General features: G+C 42.9%; 1 protein-coding gene and 1 non-coding gene across 3 annotated transcripts in view; both read left to right on the top strand.

The window, feature by feature from the left end:
* UBE2R2 (ubiquitin conjugating enzyme E2 R2) overlaps positions 1 to 24,935 on the top strand; it is a 115,351-nt gene that overhangs the window by 41,608 nt on the left and 48,808 nt on the right. The window lies entirely within an intron of this gene.
* Positions 18,788 to 18,913, top strand: LOC115894094. Its single transcript, XR_004054139.1, has one exon. It is a non-coding gene; the product is annotated as a U4atac minor spliceosomal RNA (small nuclear RNA).

Here is a 24,935-nt window from a genome sequence, read left to right as displayed (position 1 = left end):
TGCATACATGTTTGTTATGGTTGTATCTTCTTGTTTTATTATTCCTTTTATCAGTACATACTGCCCCCCCATGGCATTTTTTTGTCTTGAATTTCATTTTATCAGATTGTTTCTTCAGCTTTCCTTCAGTTTATTTTTTTCATATGATATTTTTCTCTCCTTTTATTTTTTTCAGTCTTTTTTGTGTCTTGTAGATAACATTGTTGGATTTTGGAACAGATGGACCAAGAACTTAAAATAAGCATGATAATATATTTAAGAAACTTAGGAATTCAGAATGGTGTATTTTATCTGGTTTTTGTCCATCTCTTGATATAGTTGTATGTACTCTTTGGGTGATTAATTATTTTGGTTCATGAGTTTCTTTTTCCTGGGGTTTTCAGCTACTATGTTTGGTTATGTATATTGGGGAAATAATGGAAATCACAGTTCAATTCAAGTTCTTGTTTGCTGCTGAGAGGAGGATGATCCTCAGGCAACACAAAATCAGCATTGATCATTCCTGATTGCTGTCACTTTACCATGTAACAATACTGGATACAGTTGTACTTTGAAACTCCTAGACAGTAGTGGAAGGAGACTTTCTTTTAAAATTATAATCTACCAGCCAGGGAACTTGTAAGAGGAAACACTGGAACGGTGAATGCTGAGGATGGCCAGTCAGCCTGCATCTGTTTTCATTGAAACCTTACAGCCAGGCAAGGTGCCTCATGCCTGTAATCCCAGCACTTTGGGAGGCCGAGTTGGGCGGATCACTTGAGCCCAGGAGTTCGAAATCAGCCTGGGCAGCATGGCAAAACAAAAAATAGCTGGGCATGGTGGCATGTGCCTGCAGTCCCAGCTACTCGGGAGGCTGAGGTGGGAGGATTGCTTGAGCCTGAGAGTTTGAAACTGCCGTGAGCCGAGATTGTGCCATTTTACTCTAGCCTGGGTGATAGAACCTGCCTCAAAAAACCAAACAAAACCTTATACTAGCAAGGCTCTTACCCTGTCCTGATTTTACTGTGTACACACTTGGCAAGCAAGGGACAGGGAATGATTTTCCCAAAATGTAAATGTGTGAGAACCAAGGACAAAATGTAAATGCTTTTTTTCACCCTTCCCCAGGTGGCCCTCCTACTCCCAGTCAGTCCTCAGCAAAGCATTATTTTCTGAAATTTTTTATTTGCTTTTATCAATGTAATACTCTACGTATATGTAATTTTAAAAATTAAAAAAACTATTAATACTAGGCTTATGATGTGAAAGTTTCTTGCTTTACCTATTCCCTCCCACATTTCCTCTCTCTAGTCTTGTTTGTTTTCTGGTACATTACTTACCACTAGATTTCTAAGTAATGATTTTTAAATTTTTAGCATTTTCTATTGATTTACTGTTGTGGAACATGAGTTTAGCTCTTTTATACCACTCAGCCTTAGCTTACCACCATTTTCCCTTCCTTTATCTTTTCCCATTATAGTGATAGCAATATCAAGTGTTTACCTTATATTAACTATATATAAATATTATGTTGACTCTTCCCAGTTGTGTATGATTACATTACCTTTCTTGGAAAATCTTTTGTTTTTCCTGAAGTTTTCTTGTTTTTTTTTTTTTTTCCATTTTATGTTGTTGTTTCCTTTGTCATTTTCATCTGTTAATTCCAGATTTTCTATTAAAACTGTAAAACCCCTTTACTTCTGTCCTTTTGTCCTTTCTTCCTTCCTTTTTTTTTTTTTTTTTTTTTTTTTGGAGACAGTCTTGCTCTGTTGCCCAGGCTAGAGTGCAGTGGTTCAATCTCGACTTACTGCAACCTCCACCTCCTGGGTTCAAGTGATTCTCCTGCCTCAGCCTTCCGAGTAGCTGGGATTACAGGTGCATGCCACCACACCTGTCTAATTTTTGTATTGTTAGTAGAGACTGGGGTTTGCTGTGTTGGCAGGCTGGTCTCTAACTCTTGACCTCAGGTGATCCGCCTGTCTCATCCTCCTGAAGTGCTGGGATTACAGGCATGAGCCACCCTGCCTGGCTCCTTATCAGTTTATATGCTTTTTAAAAATATTCCCCTTACTGTCACTTTAGTAGGGTTTCAGAAGACAGTAGAGATGAGTACTTATGTTCATTCTAATGTGGTTAAACTGAAATTAGTGTTGACTTTTATTTATTTATTTATTTTGAGATGGAATCTCACTCTGTTGCCCAGGCTGGAGTGCAGTGGCATTCCCTCGGCTCACTACAATCTCCACCTCCCAGGTTTAGGTGATTCTCCTGCCTCAGCTTCCCAAGTAGCTGGCATTACAGGTGTGCACCACCACACCCGGCTAGTTTTGTATTTTTAGTTGATGGGGTTTCACCATGCTGTCCAGGCTGGTCTAGAACTTCTGACCTCAGGTGATCCACCCACCTTGGCCTTCCAAAGTACTGGGATTATAGGTGTGAGCCACCATGACCAAGTGTTGACTTTTAAATTTTAAATTAGAAAGTGTTACTTACTGTGCTAAACTATACTTGAAAATCATATTTAGTTACTTATAGGGTAATAATGTTACTGTGGAATAATGTAGCTGTGTGTGTGAACAAGTGGCTGATTAGACTGCATGGTTAACCTTTATGCTTTTAAGTGCATAGAAATTGACAAATTGTTGAGTGGCATGTGAACTGTTTTGCCTGTAGTTCTTTGAGAGTTTATTGTTCATTTGTCATTTTTTCCCCTATTTTTTCAGCTAAGCTCCTTAAGATGGAAGTTGTTCCTTAATAATGGCTAAAGCCCTATGGGAGTATGTTCTTTCATTTATTACACATAAGTTAGAAAGTCCTTATTACTGTAAGGCCAAGATGCTAACTTTATGAGGCCCCAGTTTCTCCTAATCAAAAGTTCTTTTCCCCACCTCACAGAATAATCACATATAGTAAAAGCTAATTTACCCATTCTTGAAGGTAAAATACTTATTCACTTTCACATATCTCTATATAGTACATTACTGGATGATGTAAATAACAATTGTTTTTCATTGTATCCTGAAGTACCCTAGAATCTTCTTAGGAAGACTAACTTAGATTCTGAAGGGTAGCTTGCCATTATCAAAAGATAGTGCTCCGTACTCTCCTGTCTCAGGAGAGACAGGAGACATCTTCTGTCTCATCTTTATATTCTAATCGGAAATTGAAGAAAATAGGAAGGTAGAGAACAGGTGAGAACAATAAGTGTATTTTGTTAAGCACTTGGTTCTTTGAATATTTTTAATCTGTAATACAGATGTTAAATTTGTTTTTTCCTCAGACGGTGTCTCAGTTTGTCAGCCAGGCTGGAACGCAGTGGCATGATCTTGGCAAAGCGCAGCCACAACTTTCCAGGCTCAAACGGTCTTCCCATCTCAACCCCCCAAGTAGCTGGGATGCACCACCACACCTGGCTTTTTGTATTTTGCTAGAGATGGGGTCTCGCCATGTTGCCCAGGCTGGTCTCCAACTCCTGATAGAGCTCAAGCAATCCTCCCACCTCAGCCTCCCAGAGTTCTGGGATTACAGGCATGAGTCACCATTGCCAGCCAATATTAAATATTTGAATTAGAATCAGTGCTAAATCATTGCATTCTACTCTAGGACTATGCCTGTTAATAGTGTATTCTCTTTACATTTTAGTTTGTGGAGGATTTCTTTTTTTTTTTTTTTTTTTTTTTTGAGACGGAGTCTCACTCTGTTGCCTAGGCTGGAGTGCAGTGGCTGGATCTCAGCTCACTGCAAGCTCCACCTCCCGGGTTCACGCCATTCTCCTGCCTCAGCCTCCTGAGTAGCTGGGACTACAGGCGCCCGCCACCTCGCCCGGCTAGTTTTTTGTATATTTTAGTAGAGACGGGGTTTCACCATGTTAGCCAGGATGGTCTCGATCTCCTGACCTCGTGATCCGCCCATCTCGGCCTCCCAAAGTGCTGGGATTACAGGCTTGAGCCACCGCGCCCGGCCAGGATTTCTTTTTTTTGTAGATGGAGTCTCACTCTTGTCGCCCAGGCTGGAGTACAGTGGTGTGATCTTGGCTCACTGCAACCTCTGTCCCTCTGGGTTCAAGCGATTCTCCTGCCTCAGGCAGGAAGATCACTTGAGTATAGGAGTTCGAAGCCAGCCTGGGCAACACAGTGAGATCCCATCTCTACAAAAAATTTAAATAAATAATGTGGGTGTGGTGGCCTGTAGCCCTAGCTACTTGGAAGGCTGAGGTGAGATGATCTCTTGAGCCCAGGAGTTTAAGGCTGCAGTGAACTATGATCATGCCACTGCATTCCAGCCTGGGTGACAGACTGAGACACCCCACCCACACCTTACCCCCTCCCACAATCGTTAACCCTATGTTAAGTTTTAAAAAGCAGGCTGGGGTTGGTAGCTCATGCCTCTAATCATAGCACTTTGGGAGGCCAAGGCGGGCGGATTGCCTGAGGTCAGGAGTTTGAGACTAGTCTGGCCGACATCTCTACAAACCCCATCTCTACAAAAAATACAAAATACAAAAATACAAAAATTAGCCAGGCATAGCCTATAATCCCATCTACTCAGGAGGCTGAGGTACACGAATCTCTTGAACCTGGGAGGGGGAGGTTGCAGTAGGTGGAGGTTGCAGTAGGTGGAGGTTGCAGTAGGTGGAGGTTGCAGTGAGCTGAGATTATGTCACTGCACTCCAGCCTAGGCGACAGAGTGAGACCCTGTCTCAAAAATGTTTGAACAAGCTAGTCTTCAGTAATTAGGTAATGACTGTCTTCTGCAATTTTAATTTTAAAGGATCTATTTTGTGTGCTTTTTCAAAAGCGATAATGTATTTAAGGTAAACTTGAATGTTATTTGATGGAGCAAAATATGGATTGATGAGAGGGTTTTAAATCTTTTCAGTCTGTTGTTTCTTTTCCAAATGACTGTCCCCAGAGATACCATTTGTTGCTTCCCTCCCTCCCTCCCTTCCTTCCTTCCTTCCTTCCTTTTTTTTTTTTTTTTTTTTTTTTGATGGAGTCTCACACTGTCACCTGGGCTGGAGTGCAGTGGCACGATCTTGGCTCAGTGCAACCTCTGCCTTCCAGGTTCAAGTGATTCTCCTGCCTCAGCCTCCCAAGTGGCTGATATTACAGGCACCTGCCTCCATGCCCGGCTAATTTTTGGTATTTTTGGTAGAGACAGGGTTTCACTATGTTGGCCAGGCTGGTCTTGAACGCCTGACCTCATAATCCACCTGCCTCAGCCTCCCAAAGTGCTGGGATTACAGGTGTGAGCCACCATGCCTGGCCTGTTGATCCACTTTAATAGTGGGTAATAAAGCTTTATTGCTTATCATTTGGTATGATAAACAACCAAAGTTAGTGATTTTGATTTCTTCTTTATTCTCTTTTGCCTTTGCCATCATTATAACCCAGACTTTTGCTCCTTCATATCTGGTAGTTTAATTTAACCCCATTCGGTTGTTATGCATACCTTATATCCAGAACTTCTTTCGTTATGTTAGCCCCTGCTTAAGGATTTGGGAGTGTCTTTCCCTGGTGACTAAATTAGACAGGACTGCCGAAAATAGTATAGGCAAACTGCTCATTTCTTTTCTTGTCAAAAAAATATATGTTTGACATATATTTCTCTCTTTGGCTCAATTATATGCTGTGTGCTCTCATTTTTTCCCACTAGTATACAAAAAAATGCTATCCTATATTTTTTAAAAGTTGCTGACACACTTTGCTTATAGGAGTGGTTTTCTAGCTAAGCTTCTCAGAATCCTCAAAAATCTATGAATAGTCTGGTAAGTAGTAGAGTATGTTTCTTCTTTTTGGCTTGTGTCCTTTGCCTGTTTTATTATAGAAGGGTTTGTCTTTATGTCTTGATTTAGAAACACTCATATAACCCTTTGAAAAAAGTTTTAGGCCAGGCGCGGTGGCTCAAGCCTGTAATCCCAGCACTTTGGGAGGCCAAGGCAGGCAGATCACGAGGTCAGGAGATCGAGACCATCCTGGCTAACACGGTGAAACCCCGTCTCTACTAAAGAATACAAAAAACTAGCCGGGTGATGAGGCGGGCCCCTGTAGTCCCAGCTACTTGGGAGGCGGAGGCAGGAGAATGGCGTAAACCCGGGAGGCGGAGCTTGCAGTGAGCTGAGATCCGGCCACCGCACTCCAGCTTGGGCGACAGAGCCAGACTCTGTCTCAAATAAAATAAAAAAAAAAAAAATAAAAAATAAAAAGTTTTAAATATTTCCCCCATTTTGTGGTTTTGCCTTTTTAAACATAAACGGTATGTTTTGTTATATAGAATTGTTTAACTTTTATTTTATAAAATTCATCTATTATTTTCTTTAAGGTTTTTAATTTTTGATGTCATGCCTCAAAAAAGTACACTGGCGTGGTGGCTCACACCTGCTTTGGGAGGCCTAGCTGGGCAGATCATGAGGTCAGGAGATGGAGACCATCCTGGCTAACACGGTGAAACCCCATCTCTACTAAAAATAGAAAAAATTAGCCAGGCATGGTGGCATGCACCTGTAGTCCCAGCTACTCAGGAGGCTGAGGCAGGAGAATCACTTGAACCCGGGACGCAGAGGTTGCAGTGAGCCAAAATTGTGTGACTGTACTCCTCCAGCCTGTGCAACAGAGCAAGGCTCCCAAAAACAAAAACAAAAATCAGAAAAAAAAAAAAAAAGAAGAAAAAGAAAGTACATGATAGGCTGGGTATGGTGGCTCACACCTATAATCCTAGCACTTTGGGAGACCAGAACAGGTGGATCACCTGAGGTCCCAGCCTGGTCAACGTGGTGAAACCCTGTCTCTACTAAAAATACAAAAATTAGCAGGGCGTGGTGGTGTGTGCCTGTAATCCCAGCTATTTGGGAGGCTGAGGCAGGAGAATCACCTGAACCCGGGAGGTGGAGATTGCAGTGAGTCGAGATCAAGATTGCACTACCACTTACTTCAGCCTGGGGGACAGAGAGAGACTCCGTCTCCCCCCCACCCCCAAAAAAAGTGCATGGTAGATTTCGGGTTTTTCGTGAAAGATTTAGAAAGAATATAATTGATGTTTATTTTGTACGTTTTGGAGTTGATATGCATTATCATTTTAAACTTATATTAAGGACATTCTCCTAATATGGGGCAAAACTGATTACTAATTTTATTGGGTTTTGTTTGTTTGTTTTTTTGCGATGGAGTCTTGCTGTATCATTCACTCTGCTGGAGTGCAGTGGCGTGATCTCGGTTCACTGCATCCTCTGCCTCTCAGGTTCAGTGGATTCTCCTGCCTCAGCCTCTAGAGTAGCTGGAACTACTGGCATGTACCATCACGCCTGGCCGATTTTTGTATTTTTAGTAGAGATGGGATTTCATCATGGCTCACTGCAACCTCTGCCTCCTGGGTTCAAGTAAGATGGGGTTTCACCATGTTGGCCAGACTGGCCTCGAACTCCTGGTCTCAAGCAGTCCTCTTTCCTCAGCCTCCCAAAGTGCTGGTATTACAGGTAGGAGCCACCATGTCCAGCCTGATTACTAATTTTATCTGCTAATGTTCATATATATAAGTATGTGAGGTGTTAAAGATACCTCATTAATAAGGGCAGAAAAAAATGGAAAGAAAAAACTTCCTTAGCACTAGAATGTCTTCTTGTGATGGAAAGCAGACAGGCCTTTTAGCTTTGAACTCCTGTGTTCAGATCAGTTACCCAGGATGTCTTATCCTGGCTGTGAAGGATCACATTTCTTAGATTAGCCATAACAAACCATTCATGAGTTATATGTATATAACACATGGTAATAATAGTAGAAACTCTGAGAGCCCAAAATGCTAAATAATTCTATTTTTATTAATAATTGAGGCCGGGCGCGGTGGCTCAAGCCTGTAATCCCAGCACTTTGGGAGGCCGAGACGGGTGGATCACGAGGTCAGGAGATCAAGACCATCCTGGCTAACCCGGTGAAACCCCGTCTCTACTAAAAAAAAATACAAAAAACTAGCCGGGCGAGGTGGCGAGCGCCTGTAGTTCCAGCTACTCGGGAGGCTGAGGCAGGAGAATGGCGTGAACCCGGGAGGCAGAGCTTGCAGTGAGCTGAGATCTGGCCACTGCACTCCAGGCTGGGTGACAGAGCGAGACTCCGCCTCAGAAAAAAAAAAAAAAAAAAAAAAAATTGAATCAACTATTTAAAAAGTTGTTATGAAAGTAATAACATACTTTGAACCTTTTCAACTCTTCTGGAATTACTCCCACATTTCTAAATAGTCTTAATTTACTTTTTAAGAGGTGGGGTCTTGCTTTGTCGCCCAGGCTGGAGTGTGGTGTTGCAGTCATAGCCCACTGCTGCCACGAATTCCTGGGCTCAAACTGTTCTCCCGCTGAAGCCTACTGAGTAGCTGGGACTGCAGGCCTGCCACTAATCTCAGCTAACTTAAATTTTTTTTTTTTTTTTGAAACAGAGTTTCACTCTTGTTGTCCAGGCTGGAGTGCAATGGCGCGATCTTGGCTCACTGCAACCTCCGCCTCCTGGGTTCAAGCAGTTCTCCTGCCTCAGCCTCCTGAGTAACTGGGATTACAGGCGTGTGCCACCACACCCGACTAATTTTTATATTTTTAGTAGACAGGGTTTCGTTGTGTTGGCCAGGCTGGTCTTGAATTCCTGACCTCAGGTGATCCGTCAACCTTGCCCTCCCAAAGTTCTGGGATTACAGGCGTGAGCCACTGTGCACGGCCAACTTTTAAAATTTTTTTCTAGAGATGGGGTCTTGACATGTTGCCCAAGCTGGTCTTGAACTCTTGGTTTCAAATGATCCTCCCACCTTGACCTCCCGAAGTGCTGGGATTACAGGTGTGAGCCACTGTGCCCAACTCCCTTCCTTCCTTCCGTCCTTCCGTCCTTCCTTCCTTCCGTCCGTCCTTCCTTCCTCTTGCTCTGTCACCTAGGCTAGAGTGCAGTGGTGTGATCTCAGCTCACTCACTGCAACCTCCGCCTCCCAGGTTCAGCAATTCTCCTGCCTCAGCCTCCTAAGTAGCTGGGACTACAGGCTTGCGCTACCATGCCCGGCTAATTTTTGTATTTTTTAGTAGAGATGGGGTTTCACCATATTGGCCAGGCTGGTCCTGAACTCCTGACCTTGTCATCTGCCTGTCTTGACCACCCAAAGTGCTGGGATTACAGATGTGAACCACCACGCCTGGCTTTCTAAAATTTTTTTTTTTTTTTTTTTTTTTTTTGAGACGGAGTCTTGCTCTGTCACCCGGGCTGGAGTGCAGTGGCCGGATCTCAGCTCACTGCAAGCTCCGCCTCCCGGGTTCACGCCAGTCTCCTGCCTCAGCCTCCGGAGTAGCTGGGACTACAGGCGCCTGCCACCTCGCCCGGCTAGTTTTTTGTATTTTTAGTAGAGACGGGGTTTCACCGGGTTAGCCAGGATGGTCTTGATCTCCTGACATCGTGATCCGCCCGTCTCGGCCTCCCAAAGTGCTGGATTACAGGCTTGAGCCACCGCGCCCGGCCTCCTTCTAAATATTTTTAATGCCATTTTTCATTTTTAAAATTTCTAGTTTGTTGTTAACTATCATACTTCCAATAAGGAAGATGAGGATTTCTCTCATTACTGTAACACCCCATGCCATAAACATACTCATTAGCTCCCCATATTTCCAGTAGTTACAGTTTTGGTTTAGACTAATTTTCAGTGTTTACATTAATATGACTATGTAAATAATAGTTCCAGTTGAATCATGTCATACACCATTATTACCTTTTCTTTCACATGTAGTGTAGTGTTTTGTTTTTTGTTTTTGCTGGAATTCCTCTTCATCCCTCCACATTTAGTTTTTTTTTTTTTTTGAGATGGAGTCTCACTCTTGTCGGCCAGGCTAGAGTGCAGTGGAGCGATGTCGGCTCAGTGCAACTTCCATTTCCCAGGTTCCAGTGATTCTCCTGCCTCAGCTTCCCGAGTAGCTGGGATTACAGGTGCCTGCCACCACACTCGGCTAATTTTTGAGTTTTTAGTAGAGATGGGGCTTCACCATGTTGGCCAGGCTAGTCTTGAACTCCTGACCTCAGGTGATCTGCCCACCTCAGCCTCCCAAAGTGCTGAGATTATAGGCATGAGTCACCGGTGCCCGACTCACATTTAGTTTCCTAATGTGCTTATCAGTAATTCATCCCTGAACTCTCTTTAAATACACATGATTATCATATTTAACTGGAATGTAATTAATGTTTTTTTTTTGAGACAGAGTCTTGCTCCCTTGCCCAGGCTGGAGTGCAGTGGCGCGATCTCAGCTGACTGCAACCTCCACCTCCCAGGTTCAAGCAATTCTCCTGTCTAAGCTTCCCAAGTAGCTGGGACTACAGGTGCCTGCCACCACACCCAGCTAATTTTTGTATTTTTAGTAGAGACAGGTATCACCTTGTTAGTCAGGCTGATCTCGAACTCCTGACTTAAGGCGATCCACCCACCTAGGCCTCCCAAAGTGCTAGGATTACAGGCATGAGTCACCGCACCCAGCCAACATTTTTAATTTGATCAAAATATGTGAAGGTAGAAAGGTGTATGTGTCATAAATATACCAATTGGTGGATTTTCACAAACTGGGGCATCTGTGTATCTAGTCCTCAGATCATGAAAAAAGAAAATTGTCAGTACTACAAGAAGTCCTTTCTTGTGTTCTCTTACAGAACTGTCTTCCCACCTCCCAGGATAATCCCTATCCTAATTTCTAACAGTATGAATTAATTTTGCTTATTCTTGAATTTCATAATAAATAGAGGCATATTGTATGAATCTCTTTTGTGTCTGACTTCTTTCTCAAATATGTTGATGTGATTTATCCACATTATGTGCAGTTGTAGATCATTTGTTCTCATGCTAGGTAGTAATATATAAATGACTCTTCCACTTTATCCATTCTCCTATTGAGGGTCATTTGGATAGTTTCAGATTTTGTCTGTATGTATATTCCTGTTTATGAACATTCCAGTTTTTGTATTTTGGTGAAAATATTTATTAAGGAGTGGACTTTTTGAACTTAGGGTACATATATGTACAGGTGTAGTAAGATTGCCAGTTTTCTAAACTGGTTGTACCTGTTCTACATTCCCATTAGCACTATATGAGAGTTATGGTAATTTTGCATCTTTGCCAGTCTTTTTCATTTTAGGTATTTTGCTTTTAATTTGCATTTCCTTGATGACTAATGACACTGAACACCATATTTACTGAATTTGTTTATTGGCATTTAGATATCCTGTTTGTTTTTTTTTTTGAGACCGAGTCTCGCTCTGTTGCCCAAGCTGAAGTGCAGTGGTGCGATCTCGGCTCACTGCAGCCTCTTCCTCCCGGGTTCAAGTGATTCTCCTGTCTCACCCTACCGAGTATCTGGGACTACAGGTGTGTGCCACCACACCCCGCTGTTTTTTTGATTTTTAGTAGAGACGGTATTTCACCATGTTAGCCAGGATGGTCTTGATCATCTGACCTCGTGATCTGCCTGCCTTGGCCTCCCAAAGTGCTGGGATTACAGGCGTGAGCCACCGCTCCCGGCCCTTACATATCCTCTTTTGTGAAATACCTGTTCAAGTCTTTTGCTCATTTTTTGGTGTTTTTGTATTTTCCTTATTCGTAGGAGTTCATTATATACTGTGCGTATTAAATCATTTGTTGGATTGTGTGTGTGAATCCATATACATGTATTGTGAATAACTTCTTCCACTCTATGGCTTGCTCGTTCCCTGTTATAATGATTTTTTTGATGAAACAGAAGTTCTTGGTTTTAGTAAAATCAAAATTATCAATGTTTTCTTTTATGGATATTACTTTTTGTGTCCTGTTTTAAAACTTTTGTCCCCTCCAGTGTCCTAAATATTCCTGTTTTTTGTGGTGGTAAAATATATATAACATAAAATTCACCATTTCAGTTTTAAGTGTATTCTTCTTTGATATTAAGTGCATTCATAGTGTTGTGCAGCCACCACCACCATTCATTCCCAGAAATCTTTTCATCTTCCCAAACTGAAGGTCTTTACCCTTTAAACAGTAACTCCTTCTTCCCTCCTCTCTTTGGCCTCTGGTGGCCACTATTCTATTTTCTGTCTTTCTGAATTTCACTATTCTAAGTGCCTCTTATAAATGGAATTATACAGTATTTGTCCTTTTGTTACTGATGAATTTCGGTTCACACAGTTTTCAAAGTTCATTCATGTTGTAGTATGTGTCAAAATTTTTCTCCTTTTTTCTTTTTTTCTTTTTTTTTCCCTGAGACAGAGTCTCGCTCTGTCGCCCAGGCTGGAGTGCAGTGGCGCGATCTCAGCTCACTGCAAGCTCCGCCTCCTGGGTTTACGTCATTCTCCTGCCTCAGCCTCCTGAGTAGCTGGGACTACAGGCGCCCGCCACCTCACCCGGCTAGTTTTTTTTTTTGTATTTTTTAGTAGAGACGGGGTTTCACCGTGTTAGCCAGGATGGTCTCGATCTTCTGACCTCGTGATCCGCCCGTGTCGCCCTCCCAAAGTGCTGGGATTACAGGCTTGAGCCACTGCTCCCGGCCTAAAATTTTCCTCCTCTTTAAGGCTGAATAACATTCTACTGTATATGTTGCCACATTTTGTTTATCCACTTATTCATTGATAGCTACTTGGGATGCTTCTATGTTTTTTTCCTTTTTTCCCCCCCTCCCTGGTATTGTGGATAAGCTGCCCTGAATATAGGTATGCAAATATCTATTTGAATCCTTGCTCTTCATCATTTTGGGCTACGTACCCAGAAGTGGAATTTCTGGATCATATGATAATTCTGTTTAATTTTTTTTTTTTTTAATTTTTTAAGAGATGAAACTTTGGTATGTTGCCAGGCTGGAATACAGTGGCTATTCACAGGTGTGATAATAGTGCACTGAGACCTCAAATCAGGGGCACAAACAATCCTCCTGCTTTAGCTTCCTGAGTAGCTGGGACTACAGGCTTGCACCTCTCTGTGTCTGGCTGGTGTCTAGTGTACAAGTCTTTTGCTTCCTTGGTAAAGTTTATTTCTAAATATCTTTTTCTTTCTGGTGCAGTTGTAGATGAAATTGCTTTAATTTCTATTTCGGATTTGTTGTTAGAGTATAGAAATGCAGCTGATTGTTTTGGGTACTAATGTGGATGTTGATTTTGAATCCTGCCACTTTGCTGAATTTGTGATTTCTAACAGTTTGTATATGTGTGTGTATAATCTTTAGGATTTTCTATGAAGAACATCATGTCATCTTCAAGCAGAGGTAATTTTACTTCTCTCCAATTCAAATGCCTTTTGTTTCTTTTTCTTGCCTCATTGCTTTGGCTAGGACTTAAAGCATGAAGATGATCTTTTGTTTTCTTCTAGAAACTTTGCAGTTTTAGTTTTGCAGTTAAGTCTGTGATCTAACTGTAAATACGTGAGACAAGAGTCAAGGTTATTTTTTCTATATAGAAAGTATAGAATGTAGATACCCAGTCAGTCCAGTGGCATTGAAAAGACTTATCCCTGAACAAAGGCACCACTGAATTGTTGTAATATTAGTCTGTTTCTGGATGCTGTCTTCTATTCCATTTGGTTGTTTGGCCTTGCACCAATAGCACAGTCTTTTTTTTTTTTTTTTTTTTTTAAGACAGAGTTTCGCGCTCCTTGCCCAGGCTGGAGTACAGTGACATGATCTCGGCTCACTGCAACCTCCGCCTCCTGGGTTCAAGTGATTCTCTTGCCTCAGCCTCCCAAGTAGCTGGAATTACAGGTGCCCATCACCATGCCCAGCTAATTTTGTATTGTTTACCATGTTGGTCAGGCTGGTCTCAAACTCCTAACCTCAGATGAGCCGCCCTCCTTAGCCTCCCAAAGTGTTGGGATTATGGGCGTGAGCCACTGCACCCAGCCAGCACAGTCTTAATTACTATAGCCTTATGATGTCTTGAAATCCAGCAATGTATGTCCGAATTTGTTGTTCTTTTTCAAGATTGTTTTGTTTTGGTTATTCTATGGACTTTGCATTTTCATACAATAAATAAATACGTATTTATAAATTTTGGTATCATCAGTTTCCACATAGAAAACCTGCTGGAATTTTATTGGAATTGCAGTCAATTTGTAGATCTATTTCGGGACAATGAACAACTTAATATTGAGTCTTTCAGCCTATGGAATGTGTTGTATATCTCTCTGTTTATTTGGGTCTTTAAAATTTTTCTTTTCGGTGTTTTATAGCGATTACACACATATCCCTATAGATTTATTTCTAGGTATTTGTTATACTACTGTATGTGGTATTTAAATTTTTATATTTTATTTTATTTTATTTTATTATTTTATTTTATTTTATATTTTATTTATTTTATTTATTTTATTTTATTTTATTTTATTTATTTATTTTTATTTTTATTTTATTTTATTTTATTTTATTTGAGATGGAGTTTCGCTCTGTCACCCAGGCTGGAGTGCAGTGGCACGATCTCAGCTCACTGCAGCCTCCACCTCCTGGGTTTAAGCAATTCTCCTGCCTCAGCCTCCCGAGTAGCTGGGACTACAGACATGTGCCAGCACGCCTAGCTAATTTCTTCTTCTTCTTTTTCTTCAGTAGAGATGGGGTTTCACCATGTTGGCCAGGATGGTCTCGATCTCCTGACCTTGTAATCTGCCCACCTCTGCCTCCCAAAGTGCTGGGATTACATGCGTGAACCACTGCGCCCGGCCATAATTTTTCCTTTTTTTTTTTGAGACTGGGTCTCACTCTGTCGCCCAGGCAGGAGTGCAGTGGCATTAGCTCACTGCAAGCTCCGCCTCCTGTGTTCATGCCATTCTCCTGCCTCAGTCTCCTGAGTAGCTGAGACTACAGGTGCCCGCCACTATGCCCTGCTAATTTTAAAAAATTTTTTTAGTAGATACGGGGTTTCACCATTAACCAGGATGTTCTCAATCTTCTGACTTCGTGATCTGCCTGCCTCGGCCTCCCAAAGTGCTGGGATTACAGGCGTGAGCCACCGCGCTCGGCCCATAATTTTTATTTTTAACACTGCCCCGCCCCCCTTTTGTTTTTGGAGACAGTCACGCTCTGTCGCTCAGGCTGGAGTGCAGTGGCGTGATCTCAGCTCACTGCAACCTCAGCCTCCTGGGTTCAAGCAGTTCTCCTGCCTCAGCCTCCCAATTAGCTGGGATTACAGGCGCACGCCACCACGCCTGGCTAATTTTTTTGTGTTTTAGTAGAGACGGGGTTTCACCACGTTGGACAGGCTGGTTTTGAACTACCAACCTCAAGTGATCCACCCACCTCGGCCTCCCAAAGGGCTGGTATTACAGGTGCGAACCACCATGCCTGGCCAAAGACCCCCTCTCCCCACCCCGTTTTTTATAATTTGAATTCCCTCCCTTTTTGGCCTCCTGTTCTTATTTTACAGATTTTATATCTTAACATTCTGAGAACATAAATTATATTTTTTGAGAGTTTGTTTTTTTTTCCTCCAAGGTGTTTTGTTTCCTTTTGTGTTTGCCTCTAAGAATTTCTGGAAATCCATCTTGTTTGTTCGTATTTAAGAGTCAGGTACTGAAAAGCAGATGAAAAGTTCAGCCTTGTGTGAAAGGCAAAATTTGTGAAGTGTTTAATGTTACTGTAAGGTAATCTGACTGGGCTGATCTGTTTGAGAGGCCCCCATCTATTATTGTTTTGTGTGTTTCCTCTATGGGAGATGATCAGCTACCTCAGAGAGGAATCTGTATAGAGGTTTGATTGCAAGTGTTGGAAGAGACAGGTGGAAAAAGGGAGTCTAGGATCTTACAATTCTGTAGTTAGATTTTTTTCTCTATTTTGATTTGTTTCCTGACCTCTGGTGTTTCTGGTTTCGTTGTGACAGAGTAAACCTCTAGTCTTTAGTCTGATGTGGGCTAGTCCTTGATTAGCCTGGGATAGAGGCTCTGTCTACAATTTTTTTATTTTTATTTTTTTTTGAGACAGAGCCTCACTGTGCCACCCAGGCTGGAGTGCAGTGATTCTCCTACCTCAGCCTCCCAAGTAGCTGGGATTATAGGCATGTGCCACCACGCCCAGCTAATTTTTGTATTTTTAGTAGAGACAGGGTTTCACCATATTGGCCAGGCTGGTCTTGAACTCCTGACCTCGTGATCCGCCCACCTCGGCCTCCCAAAGTGCTGGGCTTACAGGCGTGAACCACCGTGCCTGGCCATCTGTCTACTCACTTTTGACCAGTCCATCAATTAACCAGCATTATTTGCTGTCAGTGCCTCCGGTTGATGAGTTTTTCCCTGGTTCTGTGGAGAAAGTAAGCCTGTTCCTTGGTTTTCTGACCACAGTCTGGTCTTCTAAATTATTTACTACATATTTTTCTGGTTTCCAACTTCCAAAATTTTGTTTGTTTTGGGTCCTCCCATTTGTCCTCTTGGGTCTATGGGTTTAAAAATAAAAATCCCTTCTCTGTAAACTTAGTAAACCTAGTTTGTGAGGAGGCAGTAGTAAATATGTATGTTCACATGTTTTTTTACCAAAAGTCCAAATGTTTTTTTCTACTGTTCCATTACCCTGCTGTTGGTTCTCTAACATTTGTTTTTGGGAGGAAATGGCTTTACTTTCCAAGCTGAAAGAAACATTTTTTAATTACTGCATTAGAAAGAATACAGAGGAGGCTGGGCTTGGTGGCTCAGGCCTGTAATCCCAGCACTTTGGGAGGCCAAGGTGGGTGGATCACCTGAGGTTAGGAGTTCGAGACCAGCCTGGCCAACATGGCAAAACCCCATCTCTACTAAAAAGTATAAAAAATTAGTCCGGCATGGTGGCATACGCCTGTATCCCAGCTACTTGGGAGGCTGAGGCAGGAGAATTGCTTGAACCTGGGAGGTGGAGGCTACAGTGAGCTATCGTGCCATGGTATTCCAGCCTGGGTAACAGAGCAAGACTCTCTCAAAAGCAGAAAACAAAAAAGAATGTAGAGGGCCAGGCATCGTGGCTTACATCAGCACATTGGGAGGCTTAGGCAGGTGGATTGCTTGAATCCAGGAGTTCAAGACCAGCCTGGGCAACATGGCAAAACTCCACCTCTGCAAAAAAATTTTAAAAAGCCGGCTGTGGTGACTCACATCTGTCTGTGGTCCCAGCAACTGGGGAAGCCGAGGTGGGAGGATTGCCTGAGACTGGGAGGCAGACATTGCAGTGAGCTGTGATCATACCATTGCACTCCAGCTTGGGCAACAGAGCAAGACCCTGTCTCAAAACAAAAATAAAGGTTGGGCGCGGTGGCTCACACCTGTAATCCCAGCACTTTGGGAGGCCGAGAGATCAGGCGATAGAGACCATCCTGGCTAACACGGTGAAACCCCGTCTCTACTAAAAATAAAAAAAAAAAATTAGCCGGGCATGGTGTTGGGCGCCTGTAGTCCCAGCTACATGGGAGGCTGAGGCAGGAGAATGACGTGAACCCCGGGGGGCGGAGCTTGCAGTGAGCCGAGATGGTGCCGCTGCACTCCAGCCTGGGCAACAGAGCGAGACTCTCTCTCAAAAAAAAAAAAAAAAAAAAAAAAAAAAAAAAAAAAAATTAAATAAATGAATAAAAATAAATACAGAGAACTATCAGTATTGAGACTACAATAAAGTCTCCTTTTTAAGGTCTGTACTTTTTAGAGTCTAGTAAGAGCACAGGGGTTTCCTGTTATTTATATTTCATTTTTATTTTGAGATAAGTATTATAGTAATTCTAAATTAAACTTTTTTTCCGGGTTCAAGCAGTTCTCCTGCCTCAGCTTCCCGAGTAGCTGGAATTACAGGCGCCCACCACCACAGCTGGCTAATTTTTGTGTTTTTAGTAGAGATGGGGTTTCACTGTGTTGGCCAGGCTGGTCTTGAACTCCTGACCTCGTGATCCGCCTGCCTTAGCCTCCCAAAGTGCTGAGATTACAGGCGTGAACCGCCGCACCCGGCCCCTAGACTGGGGTTTTTGATTAAGATTCATAATTTTGAGACCGGATAGTTCCCTTGAACCCCCTTCGCGGGTGGAACTGGGGTGGTTCGTTTCACTCCGCCCTCTGCTGGCCACTATTGGTGGGAGGGAGCGTGGGAGCAAGCGAGCCAGTGCGGGAACTGGAGCGAACTGGAACGAATGAACCAGCGGGTCGCTACTCTGGTAGGTGCAGGCTCTGTGAGGGCCCTCAGCAGTGTCTAAGCTTGTCACAACCAATGCTCTTTCAGCTCTGCAGTCCAGGGCCTGCCAAGTGCCAGCCAGCTCAGTGGAGGGTCAGTCAGGATGGTGGCCCCTGTCCTTTCGGCACCCAGTTCTTGTTTGGTGTCCAGGAAGAATCAGGTCACACGAACTGTTTGAAAGGTGATGAATGCAGAAGACTTGATTGAACGGTGGGTGGCTCTCAGCGGAAAGGGAGGCTGGAAAGGGGATGGGAAGGCGATCTTTCCCTGAAGCCGAGCTGTGTCTGGCAGGCCCCTGTCTGAAGCCTCACTGTCTGAAGATAGCGGAAATTTTCCGTAGTCTCCTATGCTCAAGCTGCTTGTACCCTTGACACTCAGCCGCTTGTGTTGCTCTGCCAGCTGAAATCTTTTATGGGCACAGGACAAGGGCGGAGCAGGCCAAAAAGGCAACATTTGGGCTGGAAAATAGGGTCAGCTGTTTTCCCTTAGGGCAAACTTAAGGGTGGGGCTTAGCCAGGATCCCAGCCCTTCTGTCAGTTTGACCTTAAAACCTGCAGCACATTATATAGCTTCACTAGGGGGGATGTGTGTATATACACTTTTCTTTCCCACATATTATTATTGAACAATTTAAAGATTTGTAGTTGGCAGACTTTTGACAAGTTCAGCAAGTTAATAAGAAAGCATGATTTAACCACCCTTTTCTTGGGGTTGCGCTACTATCCAAGAAGTGCATAGCGAGGGCAGCACTACTAATGCCTACACAGCACTCCCATCTCAGCTGGAGCTTTGCTTTACCTTGGTGGAATTTTTGGAAAAATGAAAACCTGCTCTACCCTCCCCCCCAAAAATATGTCTTGATTGCGTTTGCTGATGTTAGGTTGGAAACATATCCTATGGCAGATGTGAGCTGATGACAGAGCAGAAAAACTCAGCAGTGGGAATATCCTCATTTCACACTAAATCCAGGCACAAATCCAAATACAACAGTAAATACTACATTTCCCATCAACTGAGCTATTACCGAGTACAATTATATTTAGGACTAGGAAACTTTTTCACCTATTTAATAGTATGTTAATAAATAGGTAGCAGGAATAATTGGGATATATTTAATTATTCATATGTAATTGTTTTTTGGCCAGGTATGGTGGCTCATGCCTATAATCTCAGCACTTTGGGAGACTGGGGTGGGTGGATTGCTTGAGCTCGGGAGCTCAAGACCAGCCTGGGCAATATGGCAGAATCCTGTCTCTACTAAAAATGAAAAAAGCTAGTTGGGTGTAGTGGTGCAGCCCTCTAGTCCTAGCTACTTGGGAGGCTGAGGTGGGAGGATCGCTTGAACCTGGGAGGTGGAGGCTGCAATGAGCCCAGATTGTGCCACTGTACTGCGCCACGGCGAGAGACCCTGTCTCAAAACAAACGAAAACATAAGTATTTTTTTTTGTCATTGTTGAAATCCCATCTGAAAATAATTAGTAGGATAACAAAATTTATTTAATACTGCACATTGGGGGTTATCTAAATTTTGCTCCAAGTCAGTTTATACCTGGTTTTATGTATTTACATACACAATGTTTTATTTATTTATTTATTTTGAGACAGAGTTTCGCTCTTGTTGCCCAGGCTGGAGTGTAATGGTGTAGTCTCGGCTCACTGCAATCTCTGACACCTCCTGGGTTCAAGTGATTCTCCTGTTTCGGCCTCCTCAGTAGCTGGAATTACAGGTGCCTACCACCACACCTGGCTAATTTTGTATTTTTAGTAGAGATGGGGTTTTCATCATGTTGGCCAGGCTGGTCTATGGAACTCCTGACCTCAGGTGATCCATCCACCTCTGCCTTCCTAAGTGCTGGGATTACAGGCGTGAGCCGGCACATAACGTTTTTTCATGACTTTATGGTTATGCATTTTAGGATATATCTTTCTTTGCCCAAATATTTTTTATTTATTATTATTATTTGAGACAGAGTTTTGCTCTCGTTGCCCAGGCTGGAGTGCAATGGCATGATCTTGGCTCGCTGAAACCTCCACCTCCTGGGTTCAAGCAATTGTCCTGCCTCAGTCTCCTGAGTAGCTGGGATTACAGGCATGTGCTACCACGCCCAGCTAATTTTTGTATTTTTAGCAGAGACTAGGTTTCACCATGTTGGTCAGGATGGTCTTGAAGTCTTGACCTCATGATCCGCCTGCCTTGGCCTTCCAAAGTGCTGAGATTACAGGTGTGAGCCACTGTGCCCGGCCTCATTTTTATTGTTTTGAGATAGAATCTTGCTTTGTCACCCAGGCTGGAGTGCAGTGGCATAGTCTCAGCTCATTGCAACCTCTGCCTCCTGGGTTCAAACAATTCTCCTACCTCAGACTCCCCAGTAGCTGGAACTACAGGCTCATGCCACCATGCCCAGCTGCTTTTTGTACTTTTAGTAGAGATGGGGTTTCACCAAGTTGGCCAGGCTGGTCTCAAACTCCTGACCTCAGGTGATCTGCCCACCTCGGCCTCCTTAAAGTGGTGAGATTACAGGCATGAGTTACCATGCCCAGCTTTTATTTTTATAATGTGCTACGTTTGGGGAGAATAGGAAACCAAGGAAAGTTATGATGAGGGTACATTAAATTAAAAAGAGAATCTTGGGAGGAGCCAAGAAGTATGAGAAAGAGTGAGTACAAAAGTTAGAACATTAGGAGAGAGTGAAATTGGAGAAGCCCAGGAAATAAAGTGGTTCAAGAAGACAAAATAAATGGGAAAATGCTTTTTGGTAGTCATAGATGACTAGAAAATTATTCCTCAATAAATAGGTCATATGCATTTATGTCTATATCTTTTTAACTGTTAATTTCACAACTGAGTGATGAAATGATGCAGTTAGCTCAGTGGCTGACATATAGTAAACACTTAATGAGTATTATTTATCACTACTTCCACCTGGGATTGTTCACTTACTCCCTCAATATAGAAAACTGAGAGTTGTCCTTGAATTTTTCCTTCTCCTCAACCCCAATGTCGAATCAATTACTGAGTCTCATTCACTATACTTCCTATATGTCTCAAAAATACATTTTGTTGTGTTTATATTCCAACTGCCTCTGTCTTTGCTAACGTGTGTAAGCCTTTCTGCATTATTTTTCCCTTTGCCTGTAAGGCACCTTGGCCTCGGTACTTGGCTGAAGTAGCACCCCTTTGTAAATTTTACCTGAATGTCTCAGCCAGAATTAGGCATTTATTTCACAGTGCTCTTTTAGCAACTAGTAGAGATTTCATTTGAGGCACTTAATTTGTAGTCATTTATTTGCATTCCTGTCCTTTAATTTAAACATAGCCATTCAGGCATAGTGTTCTAAATATGTTTGTTTCCTACCTCCCATATTGATACATGGTAACATGATTGGTTTTCAGTTAACAATATGTTGATAAATTGAATAAGTGAAAATATTTACATAAATAGTGTTTATATAACTAAAAATAGGTGTCTGATGAGTTTGGTGATTTCATTGAGGGTACACTTAGTCCATTGTCAGGGTGAATTGAAACTTTAAAACTTAATTTAAATAGGATACACTTGTGAGTGGTTCAAGCATTTTAGGGAGGACATATGTGGTAATGGTACAGAAATATATTTTGGAGGTACTTGTTCTTTTTACTTATTTTTAATTCTATTTGTGATGGACTAGGGGAAGTACTCGTTCTTATGAGTTTGCTTATTAATCAATAAAGATGTAAGGAGTTGCCCGAAAAAGAGCCTCTCAAGGTTGTAATTAACTTCTGTAACAATTGCTTCTATTGAGGTGTGATGTCTCAGATTCATTTCCTATATTTCTTTTTTTTTTTTTTTTGAGACGGAGTCTTGCTCTGTTGCCCAGGCTGGAGTACAGTGGCATGATCTTAGCTCACTGCAACCTCCACCTCCTGGGTTCAAGCAATTCTCCAGCCTCAGCTTCCTGAGTAGCTGGGACTACAGGCGCATGATACCATGCCTGGCTAATTTTTTGTATTTTTTTAGCAGAGACTTGTTTTCACCGTGTTAGCCAGGATGGTCTCAATTCCTGACGTCGTGATCTGCCTGCCTCGGCTTCCCAAAGTGCTGGCATTATAGGTGTGAGCCATTGCGCGTGGCCTATTTAATATATAGGTCAAATTCAAAACTTTACCTCATGAATAATTTTTTTTTAAAGACCATTTTTTAGCTGGGCATGGTGGCTCAAGCTGAGATTACAAGCATGAGGCACCATGGGAGACTGAGGCAGGAGGATCTATTGAGTCCAGGAGTTCGAGACCAGCCTGGGGAAACATGGGGAGACTGTCTCTACCAAAAAAAAAAAAAGTTATCTGGGCATGGTGGTGTATACCTGTAGTTCCAGCTATTTGGGAGGCTGAGGCAGGAGGTTTACTTGAGCCAAGAAGGTTGAGGCTGCAGTGAGCTGTGATCTAGCCATGGCACTGGACTTGGTGACAGAGTGAGACCTCGTTTCAAAAGAAAAAGACCCTCTTTCAGAGCAGTTTTTAGGTTAACAGCAAAATTGAGAGGAAGTTACACAGGATAATTTTTTTAAATGGTAAACTTCAATATTTAAAAATTGAGGCTCCAGGCATGGTGGCTCACACCTGTAATCCTGGCACTTTGGGAGGCTGAGGTGGGCGGATCACCTGAGGTTAGGAGGTCAAGACCAATCTGCCCAACATGGAGAAATCCCATCTCTACTAAAAATACAAGAATAGCAGGGCATGGTGGCACGTGCTTGTAATTCCAGATATTCAGGAGGCCGAGGCAGGACAATTGCTTGAATCCGGGAGATGAAGGTTGCAGTGAGCCAAGACGGTGCCATTGCACTCCAGCCTGGGCAACAAGAGCGAAACTCCATCTCAAAAAAAAAAAAAAAAAAGGATTTGGTGTGTGTGTGAATTTGGTTAGCAGATACACTTCAGTACACTTGCTTAACAGTTTCAGAAATAAATGGTTAAGATTTCATATCAGGCCAGGCTCTGTGGCTCATGCGTGTAATCCCAGCACTTTAAGAGACTGAGGCAGGTGGATCACTTGGGGTCAGGAGTTTGAGACCAGCCTGGCCAATGTGGTGAAACCTCATCTCTCCTAAAAATACAAAAAGTAACTGGGTGTGGTAGCAGGCACCTGTAATCCCAGCTACTCAGGAGGGTGAGACAGGAGAATTGCTTGAGCCTGGGAGTTGGAGGTTGCAGTCAGCGGAGATCACGCCCACTGCACTCGAGCCTGAGCAACAGAGCAAGACTCCGTCCTAAAAAAAAAAAAAAAAAAAAAAAAAGAAAGAAAAGGAAGATCTAATATTATAGATACTACTTTCACTTCAGCGGATCTGTAGGTAAATGAAAGTAACTTTTCTGTTTAATTTTGTGCTGCTGTTTTTTTCCCCCACCTCTTAGCACAGCAATGATGAAATGTCTCCTAGGTCATTTAGGGCTGGACAACCAACTGTGACTTCTAGATATAATGAGCTATTACTAAGTTATTACTTTTACAGTTTAACAGATAGCATGATTAAGCAAAAGTTTATTGATAACTTGAATAAAAGGTTACTGCAGGCCGGGCGCGGTGGCTCAAGCCTGTAATCCCAGCACTTTGGAAGGCCGAGACGGGTGGATCACGAGGTCAGGAGATCGAGACCATCCTGGCTAACACGGTGAAACCCCGTCTCTACTAAAAAATACAAAAATCTAGCCGGGCGAGGTGGCGGGCGCCTGTAGTCCCAGCTACTCGGGAGGCTGAGGTAGAAGAATGGCGTAAACCCGGGAGGCGGAGCTTTCAGTGAGCTGAGATCCGGCCACTGCACTGCAGCCCAGGCAACAGAGCGAGACTCCGTCTCAAAAAAAAAAAAAAAAAAAAAAGGTTACTGCAGAAAGAACCAGTGCTTATGTATAAGCACTGTATAACTGCAAAGTAAAGATGGTAATTCCACACGTGACCTAAACATAAGACTCCTTAAGGCTATCAGACTTCCTAAGGAAGTTGAGTTATAACTCATAGGTCTCATCTGTACACAATTTCGAATGAAAAATATCCTGTAATTTCTATTAAAACTTTTTTTGAGAGGGACCAGGTCTCATTCTGTCAGGCAGGCTGGAGTGCGGTGGTACCGTCATGGCTCACTGCATACTTGACCTTCCAGGCTCAAGCGATACTCCTACCTCAGCATCCTGAGTAGTTGGGACTGTAGGCTCAAGCCGTCATGCCTGGCTAAGTTAAAAAAATTATAGTGTGTGTGGAGACTGGGCTTCACCAGGTTGTCAGGCTGATCTTGAACTTCTGGGCTCAAGCAATCCGCCGCCTTGGCCTCCCAAAGTGCTAGGGTTTCAGGCATGAGCCAACCATTGTGCCTGGCCTAAATTTTTTTTTTTTTAAGACAGAATTGCGTTCTGTTGCCCAGGCTGGAGTGCAGTGGCATGGTCTCCACTCACTGTAACCCCTGCTTCCCAGGTTCAAGCGATTCTCCTATCTTAGCCTCCCAAGTAGCTGGGATTACAGGTGCCCGCTGTCACGCCCAGCTAATTTTTGTGTTTTTAGTAGAGATGGGGTTTCACCATGTTGGCCAGGCTGGACTTGAACTCGTGACTTCAAGTGATCTGCCTGCCTCGGCCTCCGTAAGTGCTGGGATTACAGGCGTGAACCACCGTGCCCAGCCTTAACTTAGTTTTTATATTTTCAAACTTGAGAGTGTCATTCCAGATGTCAGTTTTCAGTGCAAAGTGTATAGACCATTGTATAGAAGATTCACAAGTGAAAAGTCTTTTTTCAGTTTATAAAAATAATAACATGTTCATTATATCAGTCATAAAGAAGTTATAATAGTTCTTTAAATGCCCCATTCTTCC

Source organism: Rhinopithecus roxellana, chromosome 16 (genome assembly GCF_007565055.1).
Source record: "Rhinopithecus roxellana isolate Shanxi Qingling chromosome 16, ASM756505v1, whole genome shotgun sequence".
Taxonomy (NCBI): domain Eukaryota; kingdom Metazoa; phylum Chordata; class Mammalia; order Primates; family Cercopithecidae; genus Rhinopithecus; species Rhinopithecus roxellana.
Note: the sequence above shows the minus strand (reverse complement) of the source record. Positions and strands in the feature narration are given on the sequence as shown.